The sequence below is a fragment of the Diadema antillarum genome, unplaced genomic scaffold (assembly GCF_040938485.1).
Source record: "Diadema antillarum isolate AM-2024a unplaced genomic scaffold, OU_Dant_1.0 seq00000150_RagTag, whole genome shotgun sequence".
In the NCBI taxonomy this organism is placed as follows: Eukaryota; Metazoa; Echinodermata; class Echinoidea; order Diadematoida; family Diadematidae; genus Diadema; species Diadema antillarum.
Window position 1 is genome coordinate 329,805 of NW_027271223.1, and position 15,320 is coordinate 345,124.

Genomic DNA, 15,320 nt, shown 5'->3' on the forward strand with positions numbered 1-15,320 from the left:
TTCGGCTCCGTACGATGATAGAATAGATGCCGGATGTTTGCTTTTAAATTTGGAAGAATAACAGATTGTTGCTTTTACATTTGGAAATGATTAACGGTTTCAATCAGTTCAGTTAGATGCTAAAATGAATAGCGCATGTTTGCTTTCACGTTCGGAAATGAATAGGGATCAAATCCGAACATTCAGCTCTGTATGATGCTAGAATAATTGTCAGATGATTCATTTCACTTTCGGAAGTGGACAGCAGTAACATTCGGCTCCGTACGATGATAAAATAAATGTCGGATGTTTGCTTTTATATTTGGAAGAATAACAGATTGTTGCTTTTACATTTGGAAATGATTAACGATTTCAATTGGTTCAGTTAGATGCCAAAATGAATAGCGCATGTTTGCTTTCACGTTCGGAAATGAATAGGGATAACATTTAGCTCCGTAAGATGCTAAAATGAATGTCGGTTGTTTTCTTTTATATTTAAAAATGATTAACGGTAACAATCGGCTCCGTAAGGTGCTAAAATACTAGTAAGTGTTGGATGATTGCTTTTACAATCAGAAATGAATAACGGTAACTTTCGGCTCTTTACAATGCTAAAACAAATGTCAGATGTTTACAAATGTCTGTAAATGCTCCCACTTTCTCATTTCAAACGGAAGTTTTGACCACGAAAATAGCATAAAATTTCAATATAATTTATAAGTCTATTTGCTAAATCTTAGAACTCAGAATAACGGTAAGATGATTGAATTTTCTATTCACTTATTTTGGACATGGGTACCTGTATTACTTCATTAATGCTTAATATTTATGTTTCATGTTTAGTAGAACCGATTTAATCTTTCTTTATGTTTTTCTTGATTTTTTTTCAGGCCACCAGATATTACTTTCGGGCCACCAAAAAATACAAATCCATGATTTTGGTGGCCCGATCGGGCCACCAAAACTAAAAGTTAGTGTTGAGCCCTGCACAGGCATAGCCCCACCAGTAAAATGCGGGGAGCTGAGCTAGCGGAGAACATCGCGCTTGTCGGTGGCACGGCCAGGGCAGCCGGCGTGGCGAGCATGGTTCGAAGAAAATGAGCAGGTGCAAGCAGCTCGCGTGAAATGTACAAGCTGTACTAGTACAACCTCTACAGGCTTGGAATTAATGCCACATTACCACTATTTGTATGTGCATGAATGACCAAATACGAGTCTTCCGAAATCTTTTGCACTCCCTTTTTGTCGATCGGGTATTCGTAATACAAATTTGCAGAGTACCGCTACCACAGTAGTAGTACAGTACGTACGTTGGCAAGCGGACATTCACAGTCGACTTCTCCGTGCCAATGACTCGAGCATCGCGAGTGCACTTTCGAAAAATAAATAAACAACGATAAGAACATTACCAATCCACAAACTACTAGTAGATAGAACTTTATTAGAGTCTAGAGCTAACGTTAGATGTTCTCCGTTTTCAAACTGATTAGCCACGACGTACATGTACATTGTACGTGATTTGTGAGCGTGACTGTATCCAAATGTACAGAGTGCTATGTGTGATGTGTGTTGAAGAGCTATCGCAAGCGACAGCTCAGTTTCCTGTCTGCAGCTGCTCACTGATCGGCCATACACACACACACACACACACAGGTAGCTCGCTGCATTGCTTGCGCTGCATGCGCACACGCAATCCACACACCACATCAGAGGCCATGTGGCAGACAGCGATGCGTATTGAATTTACATATGCATGAGTGCCTTCGCGCGAAGTTACTATGGATTCTTGCATACGAAGCCATGCCTAAAATGTTCGCTGTGACCAAATAAATTATTGCAAGGGGTATCTTCAAGGCGATATCCCAGCACCTAGACGTGGAGCTAGCGAAAAACTAACCGCACCATCGGATTCAGCATATCCTCAACTACTAGCATGTCTCGCAGCGATACAAGTACCGAAGCAGACGCTGAGATATGGGGATAGATGTGCTTCTATCGATTTTTACTTCAATTTATCGTCGGATTCATGTACCGCCCTTCTGATAGGATATGGCGAAAAACTTCCTCTTTGTAAGTCAAAGGCTTAATAAAACACAATCATTGGAATAAACAGTACACGTTGATTCGCACACTTAAAGGGGTCGTACAGTTTTCGTTGAGACCTAAATTCAGGTTTCCAACATTTTTTTGCGAGATAATGAGAAACCTCTTATAAAATATGAAAGAGCATGTAATTCTATGAGGAATTCAACGTTTATTTGATGAAAGTTGGTTTTGAAATGGCTGAGATATCCAAGAAAGAGCGATTCCAATAAAGTGTGGGACCCACACTTTATAACGATTGCTTTGTTTTTCTTTGTTTTTGGATGTTTCAGTCATTCCAAACCCAATTTTCATCAAATAAACTTTCAATTCCTCTTAAAATGGTATGCTCTGTACTATATCATAAGTGTTTTCTTGGTATCTCGCAAAAAGTTAAAAGCCCAATTCTCATCTCCACCAATACTGTACCATCCCTTTAAACACAATGGAGTAACAAACTTGGTCTGATCAAGTGCTGCCGTTGCATTGCATTGAAACTTCTTCACATAAATGTTGGAAAGTTGCTTAAATGAAATATAAAAGTGCATTGCATCCCTAAACAGTCATTATCTTGGGACTTCTGCATAGTTGACTCTGTGGGCTTATTGGGGGGGGGGGGGGGGGGGGGGGGGGGAAGTAAGTAAAAAAAAAAGTGGCTTATGTGCAAAATAGCTATCTTTCCTTCCCGTATCAGTCCAATGATGTGCATGATGTAGGAAGACTACTTTACATACGCTGAATATTTCATGAGCTTTTTATTTTCGTGAATTTTGCAAGTCAGGTGCTATTCGTGAAATTAAAGACACACAGAAATATTGACTCTGATGGCACTATGAATGTGACGTATGCATCCATTTCTCTGTTCGGTACGGGACTCCACGATCGCGAATTTAACCATTCGCGAAATCGTCGGGAAGTTCCAATTTGCGAAAATTTAGACTCGCTAAATTTATGGCGTATACACTGGTATTGGCATTAAATACAGTAGGGATAGCTATAGTGTGATATGAATTAGAGCTCTTTAAACTGAACACTTTATATGCCTGGGCAACATATCTCATTACAGTCACTAAAACACACCATCTTTGTCAGTCAGAGCCATCCCTAAAATTATGAGCGAGGTCAAATGATCTACAGTACATAAATCCTCATTTTGTTTGAAATTACTCAAGATTTCAATATAGGTAAAGCTTGAAAATTGTGGCATCATAGAGTGTATAAAAATGGAATCCTTTTGTATGACTATGATGATATCATCTCTAATTATAACTTGTCCATGGTACTGGTATCACTGTAACCATGATAATATTGTGTACCCTCAGTTGTATTTTGCCTTTGAAAATTTAAAAAAAAAAAGAAAAAACCTCCTCTGTCCATTGGCACATGAGCTTTTACTTTAAAACATGATATTTTCGTGGCATAACATTTTCGCGAATTGGAGCCGTCGGCCTTTTCCGCGGCATGAAATTTTCGCGAGTTGCTTCTAACATTCAATGTGTTATAGTGTAGACAAGAACTTTCGCTTGCTCGGTCAAATTCTTAAATGCAAAATACATAAGGAAAGGTGTCTTCAACCACATAATTTTTTATAGTGAAATTTTGCAAGATACCAAACTTGAGTGAAATACACAGTGGCAGCCCCAAACAGTGAGCGCTTGAAATAAAAAAAAAAAAAGAAGAAGAAGAAGAAAGGGAGAGAATGTCTCGTCACATTTCCCTCATACAAGTGTTCATGGTTTGGATTGTGATCTATAACAAGGCACTACTGACATTTCAATTAATGCAATTGTTAAAAAAATATGACTGAAATAGAAAACTTTAAAAACATGCAGAGCTGTCTAATATTCAAAGGCATACTGTTCATGTACATATTATTGGTACATATCTGTATGCCAGCAAAGTAAGAGCTGGGAGGAAATTTCTGTGATGGTAAGCATTTTGTATGCAGTTTAATATATGAGACACTCTATTTTGCTTTCCATGATTAGCCATAGTCTCAATAAGATGTCACAATGTAATTTGTCTTTGGCGGTAGATAACAATGGTACTGTGATTTGATGGGTAGATATTTGTAATTAAGGATGTTAGATACGTGTGTACGATATGTACATGTACAGTGTATACCATGTATGTTATTGATTATGTGGAGCAAGAAGGTGTCATGCACGTAATTTTGGGTAATAGTTACACCTGCAGTAGATATTAATCAATAAGTGCCATATGTTTTGATAGCCACGTTATACAGCGTACTCTGGCAGAGATTGAGAGCTCACTTTAATAGAGAGCAATCTGCAGTTGTATGGATAACAGACCAATTTACTTTTCAATGTCATTTTCTGGTAGCTGTCAGTTCATGCTGTGGTTTTAATCAGTAGGCCTGCTGAAATCAGTAAATCTCGCTGTCTAATTTACAAATTGTAGTGTGGATGTTGGAAATTCAGCATTCAGTGTACGTGCATGTTGCAGTTTTATGTGTTAAAAGTTATGATTTCACTGTCCCAAAAAGTGACAAAGAGATGAAATACATTGTACAATGCACATTGTATGTGGCCTAGATATTCATAAATCAAGATTATGGTTCCTACTCTCCAAAGTTTGGCCCATTTCTACCACAGTACCTGTGTGCTAGAGTCCCACACAATGATAACTGTCTAGTCTTCATGTATTGTGATGGAAATTTGTACTGCATGCGACAGCTGTGGACGATGCTTATGAGAATTGCTCTCTGTTTGAATGGCATTGGTTTGCTGATGTGCAATCAAGTTGTTGAATTGCATTGAGTGAATATGACTGATATGTTTGTGTGTGTGTGTGTGTGTGTGTGAGAGACTGTGTTTGTGTATACATGTACATTGTATGCTCAAGAAATGGTGTATGTACTGTATCACTTATAGATAGTCTACAGGTGTACATGATGATAAAACCTGCAGTCTGTGTTTGAGGTAAAGGTGGCAAAACGGTAACCCCTCTTATAACATGAAAATTATAAAAATAAGTGCCTTTTCCCGCTGCTCTGATCCTTAGTTATACTATTCCATCAGGATGTAGTCCTTTCTTTTTTTATGCCTCCGCCGCGAAGTGTCGCTGGAGGCATTATGTTTTCGGGTTGTCATCCATCCGTAATCAATTTTGTGGACAGCGTAACTAATGAAACTTGGCATGTATAGTATGAGTGGGCGAAGTTGGACCTATAAACTTTTGGGTGCACATGCTCAAGGTAAAAAGTCAAAAGGTCAAGGTCAAATGCTCAAAATTTCACTATTTCCCCCATATCTATGCAACACCTGAAGGTATTTTCCTGAAACTTAGTGCATACATGAACTATCAACCAAAGATTCTCCAGAGAGAGTTTCATATCATGAGGTCAAAGGTCAAAGGTCAAGTGAAAATGTTAAAATTTAACTTTTTTCTCCATATCTCACAAATGGTTCAAGGTATCTTCATGGAACTTAGTACATAATGCATATACTGACTGGCAGTGATTATCTAGGTACATGAACAGTGTAATTTAGGGGTCATGGGTCAAAGGTCAGGGGGGTAAAAGGTTGATGTCAACTCCTCAAAATTTCACTATTTCCCTCTTATCTATGCAATGCCTTCAGAATTGTTCTGGAAACTTAGTGTGTATGCATGTATTGATAGAGATCTCTAAGTTCTTTGCCAAAAGGTCAAAGGTCAAGTGAAAGTGCTAAAGTTCATTTCTTCCTTAAACTTATAAGAGGGTCAAAAGCCAAGTAAATATTCTCAAATCTCCAAATGCCTGCACTCAGATTAGACGATATAGCCATTCATCCAATTAAACCTAGTTCAAGGGAAGTGAACATTCAACACATTTGTGACAAACCTGTCATTACAATATTTTGTCAATTATGTGAGACTGTCATATCACACATTGTCAAGACATTGTACTATAGACCTATTAGGAGAACCATGCATTATGGCGGAGGCATACCAGTCGCCATAGCAACATTTCTAGTTATGTACTGATCCTTTAGCAAAAGAAGATGCAAGTAAAGTAATGTAGTAGCGATTGTAACAGGGCTTGATGTTAGCTGTGGCCTGGTAGCCAGGTCTTCAGGTAACCAAAATTTCAGATTCAAAGATTTTAGTGGCCTGAAGGTTCCATCAGAGAAAAATGTTAGTGTTGAGCCCTGGATTACTGTATGTAATATTATGACATTGACTGACCCTCTAAGGTTGTGAGCTCTTACTTTGTACTGGAGGCATCGGATAGTGTCTTTGAATTCATATAAATTGTAAGCTTAGAGCAAATTATCCAGTTAACCCATTGAGGATGAGTCCTGCGTATACTTGGGCAGGGGCCTCTTGGAAATGCGTGTTGTAGCAAAATCAGCCTGTCCTCAACGGCTTAAGAATATTGTAGTAAAGTGCCTGGTATTATGACTATGCACTCCTTCCACGGTTTGTTTACAGAGACTGAGGGAAGGCTATGCTTCCTGAAATTTCCTACCAAATTGAATACATGGACATATGTTGTGGGTTGTTGTTTTTTCTTTCTCTCTCTCACACACAAGGTAGAGGATATTGCATATTTCTTAAATTTTGGGTATAGAGTGGCAGACTGCCAATCCCCACTCAACAGATCGTAAACAAGGCACAAGTCAATCGTGGGTGAAAACGAAATCCCCAAACATGTTCACATTCTAGCTGGCACAACTTCAAGTTAACTGTGATGGTAGTGTAGTGTAGTCCCAAGGGATCTTATGATTTAAGTTAGGGGCCCATGGTGAATGCTCAGATTGTAGATCACTAACTTCCAGTTAAAGGTATTATTTACCATTTGCAGATGAAACCAAAACTGAGCTTTAGTGCTTCAAAATAGTTCTAAAGTGTGATTTAGGGATAGAAATAACCAATGTAAAAATTTGAATCAGTATAATCAATGTTAAGTATTGTTAATAGATGTACAAAATGTGAACAAGAGTTTAATATAATAAAAATGTTTCTAGACTAAACCGCATACAGTTATGGTTTATTGAGAAAATAGTGATATGTCCTTATATTTTAGGCTTTATTGCGAATTTTTTCATGGTAGGATGTTTTGTCATCAAGACAGCTGACCTACACATATATTGTATGCATCAAATGTGATATCTCGAACATTTTTTAAGTCACTGCTCCCAATGGTAAACAGTAAGTAACTTTAAGTTGATGCTATCTATATCAACCACAAAATGTCTTGTAGTACATGTAGTTGTTAATCTCTGTCAGTGTTAAGGATCACCCCCAACCTCCCCCCCCCCCAAAAAAAAAAACGTTTCCCATTGATGTCGTGTCAGCTGGGGGGGGGGGGGGGGGGGGGGGGAATAGCTCTCACTTGTGTATCAGTGTATTGCTGAAGAATATTTTAGAACCATCTTGTATTATATGTCAGATGTACATTTTGTAGTGACTACAAGCAGCCACAGTATACAGTGATTATGATCGTGCCTGTGCTGAGACCCATGAATCGGGAAATTTGTATACAATTTGTAGTATCAAATTGCAGATTGTATGCATTTTGACTATGACTGCCATACAAACTATCAATTGTCTAGTAATTTCATTACGCAAAATTGTACACCGTTTTGTTAAAAGCATCTGTCCATTGACTAAAATTGCTATGCAATTTGGAGAAGGAAAATCATTCTTTATGACATTTCATATGTTTACCCAGTGTAGAAGTTTTCGGAAATATTTCATTGTGATGAATGATTTCCATATCTTCATGAAATGTGTGATGTTTATGAGTGCACATTCTTGCAACCCAGCAAATCTTTTCAAGAAATTCATGTAATACAGCATGCCAATAGCAACAGATTTGAGTACCGTAATGCCAGAACAATTTTCAAAAATGTATCGTGCACATCATAAACGATACTATCCCCCCCCCCCCCCCGCAAAAAAAAAGAAGAAAGGAAGAAAGAAAGAGAAAAATCAGTCTACAGTGTATTTATAGCCACTATTTGATTGCTGCTCATGGCTACTCTTGAAAATGGAATTGTCATTTAATAAATACTTGCTCACTGCATTCTTGGTTTCCTGCAATCATTATAATCTGCTGGAGCTTGAGGCACTTTGCCTCTCTTAAGAGCCTACCAGTGAATATTGTCTATTTTATACTGACCATTCCAGCTTCCTCAGATTGTCCTTCTACTGTACAAACACCTCCCCACCCTAACTCTCTCCCAGATAAAGCAGTGAGATTTTCACTCTTTTTCTCTTTCCTTTGTGCATATTCATGATCTCATTATGAAGGGCGGACAAGATTTGGGGCTACGCAGCAGAAATCATCCAATGTTTTACTACCATGGCATCATCCTTATCCTGGAAAGTGCCATTGCACAGTGTAGAATGTGTGTGTGTGAGTGTGTCTGTGTGTGTATCTGTGTCTGTGTGTGTGTGTGTGTGTGTATGTGTATGTGTATGCTGAGGAAGAGTAGGTTTCTGCACATGCGTCGCAAGTGCATGTGTAAATATGACTGTACAGGTTTGCATGCCAGCTAGAGAGAAGGGATGGAAGGACTGGGATGTGTGTTTTCGGCCAGAGGGCTGTTCGGGGAGTGAACTATCTCTCCATCATCCCTAACTCAGTGTGTGTAGCACAGGTGGGTTCCTTTTGTGGGCACACTTTTCCTCGGTGAGCGAGACACAGGATCCTATTACATCTTAAGGAATATTTCCATCTTGGCATAGGGAGGTCAAGGAATATCTTGTTTTGCTTTCATCCTCCAAGTTGGCTTGTAATGTGAGGTGAGTTTCCTCTGAAAGTAATGAGACTGAAGAAAAAGTGTACCGGTATGTATGTGTGTGTGTGTGTTCATGTGTCTAATCAGGTGTAGGCCAGACCAAGAGGCGTGACCATCAATGATGATGTGTGTAAATGGTTGGGGATGGCATGACCTCGTTTAAGACAATTGAGATGCAACATGTATCTTGCTAGCATAAGATGATGTGGTGTGAAAGTATCTGTGCAATGCAATGGAGATGAGCATTCTGTTCCCCCTCCACTGATTATTGTTTGCCCCTCATAAGCAGGTTTAACAGAGACCCTGCACTCCATGGTGGCAATGAGACCACTTTTAGTCCGTCTCTGTGTATTTCTTCATTTCAATAATTCACAATTTGATATTTCAGAGTGGAATATTGGCCAACATTATCTTGGGTGCTGCACCTGGGTGAGACAGTATCTGGTTTTGCTGTGAACTCTTTAACAAAAATATGTAAAATTTCACAGGTAGTGTAGGTGTACTGCTTGGCAAGGACTCTGTTTTTGTGTACGACAGATACACCACTTGTGAATATTATATATATTTCAACTATTTCCTTGACACGAATTCCTACCAACTTCACAAATTTACAACATTTTCCTTAGGTTGACGTTCTAGCATTGCATCCCTCAATGCAATTGATGTAATATAGAGCAGTACCAGTTAATGCTGGCCTAGGATGTAGGCTATGCACTCAGTTGCAGCTACCATACCTGCCTGCCTGATATATTTAGCTCTAGTCTATAGCTTGGGGTACTGTACGTGTGGATATGTTTAAATGTTTAAAAGCATATCTTCATTACAAAGATCGTTCCAAACATTCAGAAAACTTGCCTGATGTAACAACAACTGGTGCTTGCAAACCAGATTACAAGTATTGAAATGCATTCCAGCATTTACAGGATGGTAGAATTGCTCAATCCTAGATCTACAGCAGGGATAAATAGCCATAGATTTTAATACTTTAGTGAACCGGCCATCAGCCATTCATGAATTAAAGTGGAAGGCTGCGCATACAGTGTATTCTGAAATGTATATTAGTGTGTTTTGTCAGTAGATTCATCTGATAACAGCTGTGCATTCCCATGTCTATTTCACTGAGGGAGATCATCTGAGCCAGTTTCCTAATGGTTGCATATAAATCAATAAAAATGTCTGCCCCAGTTTTATACAATGTACAATATTTAGTAGATTGGGTCCATTGGTGTGCTACATTACGTTGTAAGCCCCAGGAAGCCTACTAAGGCAAGGAACAAGGCAATTTACCACAAAGGTACCCGGTAACGTTTATTTGGATGTGATCATTGAAATCAAGCAAAGACCTTGTAAGCAAGATTAATTAATAATCTAGAGAGTGCAAGACGACGGAATATTGAAGTTGTTTTATGTGAAAGAGTCTCTCGTATTTGTATGAAAAAATCAAAATGAGGAAAATGAGGAATTTATGAATAAAGCACAAGGCAAACGGGGATTTGAATGCGGGCAAGTAGTGACCAACTGACTAAGGTATTTCAAGATGTTCATTTAATGTCCTGTTGATAACTTGGATATATTCAGTTGGCGAGATATCACAAAAAGTATTTTATCCAGCTTGCCTGACTTGGCAGTTGGACAAACTATGTAAAATGCATTCAATAGGTAAGTGCTTATTCATTTCACTTTCCCAACACAGAGCTACCAAGTCTCACGCATTCTGCGTGAGACTCAAGCATTTAGGGGCCGTCTCACGATCTCACGCATGGCACCCATTTTTCTCACGCACCGCGCGAAATCGGCAACTTGGGCCTATAATAATGAGCATAGCTCAAAAGATTAAAGTGATAGTTGCCATTGAAAGGACATTTTCCTTTTGTCTTTCAAAATAAGTAAAAAATAACCACTTAAGTATGCACCTGATCACACCATTGAAAGCTAAAAATTGAAAAAGCTCCCTACCGTGGGAGGCTACAGGGGGAAAACCCCTCCCACACCCTCGCTCGCGCGCACATTCGCTCGCCGAGATGCCGAGTCATGAAAATCTCACTCATAAAAATTTTGTGAACTAGGCATCCCTGCCAACAGTGAGTACTGATGTATCAAATGCCCTTAGCAAGTCTCTGGTTTGTAGCACCTTGGGATGGTCACAAAATATTTCCCTGATTACTGGTATGCTCATAGTTCCAACTGATTTTATTTTGGTTTTATTGCATTCCAGCATGCACAGTTTTATCTTCTTCCAGTGTATTTTTTTTCTTTGAAAATGAGAAAATGGAAAGTAAGATACTCTGCTATGATATGGGATGTGCTTTGTTTTTTCTCATTCTTTCTGATACCATCAACAATGTAATGTATTCCTCTTTGAGGTGAAGTACCTTGAAATCCAAAAGAATGTGATGATTTGTGTATCGGTAATACTGTGCCTAAAATGAATCATTCCCTGAAAAAAAAAAATCAAATAATATGCCATTTCAGTAAACGTGTTCCCAATATACCGGTACATTTTAGTACTTGGAATCGAGCGCGTACGCGTCAGCCATTTGTTTTTAATGCCAGCCAAGCCCTCTGGTTGTTAGGGAAACCCTTTACATACCTGCAGAGGTGTGCATTAAAATCTGACACTGTGCTGATAAGCCAGGCTACATGTATTTCAAGTCCTAGGGCACAAGGGAAAAGCCTTGTTTGGTGAGTCATTCTAATGCATTACAATTCTGGTCAGTACCTGCTCAAAGACCTCCCCTTTTTTCTTTCAAATGTGAGCCTGTGTCATTCTCTAGTATCTAGGGTACACATTACTGCAAAAGTGGAAATTTTCGCACATTTTGAATGCAACCAGGAGCTGGTGCAAAAAATAAAAGCATGCAAATGTTTTTGCATGACATATGCTCCAGTAATTAATGTCCTGATTCCGTGGAATTAAAAACATGTGAAATTCATCTTACCGAGCCAAGTGCAAAAAATTACTTGTGTGAAAATATCCACTTTTACAGTAACAAGATATTTCTGGCTTGGCTTCAGTACCAATGGTAAAGGGACTCCAAAGCTTGAATGATTCCGAAGACATCCACAATGCCTTTCTTCTACCGGAAGGCCAGTCTAGTAATTCTCATTCATGTGTAGTTCAAATTTGTTTTGATATCTATTTCCAGAGAACCTAGGAGGAGCTAATCTATCTCATCTTAATATTCAATTTGTGAATAATTTGGAATCAAATGTGCTTACACTAGTTGTAGGTATGGCAGGCAAGTCTTGATAATTTCTTACTGTCGTGGACAACCTTTGTCATGTACCAATAGTTTTAAATGCATTAAAACTTGAGTGGTATAATGTAATGTTCATGAGTATTAAAACCAGTGTATCGTATTCACCTATCTTTGTCAGCCACTTTTAATGCCCTTTCCCCTCTGTGAGACTCCCATTATTTTAACCTGCAATTAGGTGGTCCCATCAGAATAATGAAGTCCCATTCTTAGCTAATGGCTTTGTGTGCAGTGGATGAGTGGAGACCGCCAGCCACACACCCCATTAGAACTGCACTGAATCATTCATTCTAAATGTCATTAATTCGTTTTGCTCACAAGTGACTCATAAAGTTTGTGGTTTGCATAGAATATTAGTGGCTATAGATGCAGGAATGTACCGCTGAACATTTTTACATTAATTACACTTGTTATGTTTATCACACTGGTAATTTCCGTTTATTGAAAATATACTAGTAAAGGTTTATATGTCAAATTCTGTAACCGTAGGAAACTTTATCTTGTACAAAGAAACTAGGTTCTGTACTCCGTAATCATACTGTCAGACTCATGGCAAAAGAATTTAATTTCTAGTGGATGTGTCCTACATTGTACATGTACTTCTAAGGTATTGTAATCTATGAAATATACACCAGATAGAATAGCCAGGCCAGTGATATGCTGTAGAATGCGAGAAACTGGTATTGATGGTAGGGTATAGACATGATCTGTAATGGACCAGTGGTTTCAGAGGCAGAGTGTGTGTGGGTGTTTGCACTGGACACACACACACACACACACACACACACACACACATGCATGTAGTGCATTCTCATACACAAATTAATGCAGGGTACTCCCTTTACACTCTGTATACTATCAATCCACTTTGTGTGTGTCTGTGTGTCAGCAGTAGATGTGAAATTAGCAACTGATTGATGAAGTGCAATAAAATGCATTACATTGTATATTCTCTGGGTCCTAGTAATATGTCATCTCTGTTCTTCAGTGCAGCAGAGTGCAATGTTTATACCATCTGGTAATTTGAACAAATTGTACAGTGTATGTTTTAAACTGTTATGAATACTACAAGTAAGTGTACATATACAAGCGACAGAGAAATGTCAAACAAGCATTACCGGTACTAGTATTTCTGCACTGTAGTGTAAGATACAATTATGTACAGTTAAGTATAATGTGAAGATGCAGAAGGATGGAAGGATGTCAACTGGTACACTGTACATTGAACAGCCCATAATACTGGTATTGGTCAGCACATTCTGAATTCTAGATCATCTAGATGTTTAATGACATATGATATGCACACATCATAGTAGTGTCAGTGTACAGTGTTACGGTGTGGAAATCAAGGTTATCAGATATCACCTACATAAGTTAACACTTCAGGCCTGTAGTCATAATTGTCGTATCCATATAATGCAATTGTACTGTGAAACTTGATTCTCTTGCCTTACTTCCCACATTTTCTTTTTTATGTTAAGCATTGGAGGAAAACCTACTCACTCTTTTCTTTGCAGGGCTCTGCATGGCAAGCTGTGTCAATTGCCTGCAGTACATAATTTGTACAGGTCAAGTCAGAATGACCTGTGCATTCTGAATGTTTTCCTGTGTACCCAAAACTGTGTAAATTCCATGTGTGACTGTGTGAATACTTTGTGGAGACCGTTACCAGGTAGTCTTCACTGATTGTGTATTAACCAGTTCACCATGTACCATTAATATTATGTGATGGTCGAGTATGTATACAATGTACAGTGTACTCTGTACTTTATGCGGACCATAATATTACATGCTGGTCATATTGTTTGTTACCAAATGTGTCATCACAGCAGCATGTACAATGTACACACACTCTGTGCCTACTGTACTCCTAGCATAGACTCTGAATAACAGATTCTGAGACTGTAGGCAACAGCTGACTGTACCCTTTCAACAATGATAATAAAGATACTAATTAGAGATGATAATATGCTAATGATAATGATGATAGATTATAATCTTCATGAAATTAGGAATTTCTCTGCCATTTGTTGAGTACTGTTGTCTATTGGGAAAGTACAGCATTGCCATTCCCAATGACCACTCACAGCTTGTGAATGTGGATGAAAAATTGTTGAAATGATGATAGGAATGCAGATGATGTCAGTGAAAAGTACAATGAGGTATTTTAAAGTAAAAAGTCATGAATTTAGGCGAATGATATATCATATTCACTGTTCACTCATAAATAAACACCATGTGATATAATTTTACTTCTTTGATTTGTGTGTGTGACTAATAACGCTCACCACACTGGTGCTCAGTGGAGGAAATACATTGTAGCTTGCAGCAGTCAAGTGCTTAAAAACAAAAGCAGCATTCTAATAGCCGAAGAAGGTGCAAGGGAAGTTGTGTTTGTATACAATGTGGCCTACAGTAGCATTCATCCTCCCATTTATGTTCATATTCCTATCTGTGGGTCTGGCTCAAGCATTCTAGAATGCTGCTTCATATGACCTTTAAAGGGATGGTGTATAGTTTTGGTTGTGGTCCAAATGAAAGGCGGGACCCATCTCTTATTTGGACCACTTTGGACCACTTTTTTTTTTTTTTTTTTTGGATATCTCAGCCATTTTAAAACTGATATTTAAAACCACTTCAAAGATATCAAAGAGCATACAATTCTAAGAGGAATTCAAAGTTTATCTGATGAAAATCGTCTTGAAATAGCTGAGATAAAGTGGTCGAGATGAAAGGTTGCACTCACCTTTTATTAGGACCACAACCAAAACTATACCATCCCTTTAAACATGAACTTTCATCTTCTTAGATTGTCAAACTATGACATAGCATTGCGGGGCAAATACATTATAAATATTATACGTAATTTCATGTGTGGGTTACAAAAAATGTAATATAATGACATCCAGTCTTCAGATAATGAATTGATAATGACTTTGACACTTCAACTACCTTTTGCTGCATGTGAATGCTGATGACAACACCCTCTGTCTATTAGAGACAAATATTTACCCACCAGTATGTAATAGGAATGATTAAAGGTTTGATGTTGGGCGTCATCAGTGCATTACTTACCCAGGAAGTATACTTTATGCATGGTATGATATGTAGCAGAGTATTATTTTTGTGAATTTTGTGAGTTGACAAATTATTATGGAATACACAACTTGAAAAAATTTCCTCCCGTAACTGTCTTGTAAATGCCATGCATGTACGATCATGTCTAAGGTGGAAATGTCTAATCTTTTCTTTT

General features: G+C 38.3%; 1 protein-coding gene across 1 annotated transcript in view; it reads left to right on the top strand.

The window, feature by feature from the left end:
- Nucleotides 1-8,696: 8,696 nt before the first annotated feature.
- Nucleotides 8,697-15,320, top strand: part of LOC139727766 (uncharacterized) — a 47,809-nt gene continuing 41,185 nt past the window's right edge. Inside the window, exon 1 of the mRNA XM_071638744.1 lies at nucleotides 8,697-8,814. The gene's annotated coding sequence lies outside the window, so the exon portion shown is untranslated. The remainder of the gene's footprint in view (nucleotides 8,815-15,320) is intronic.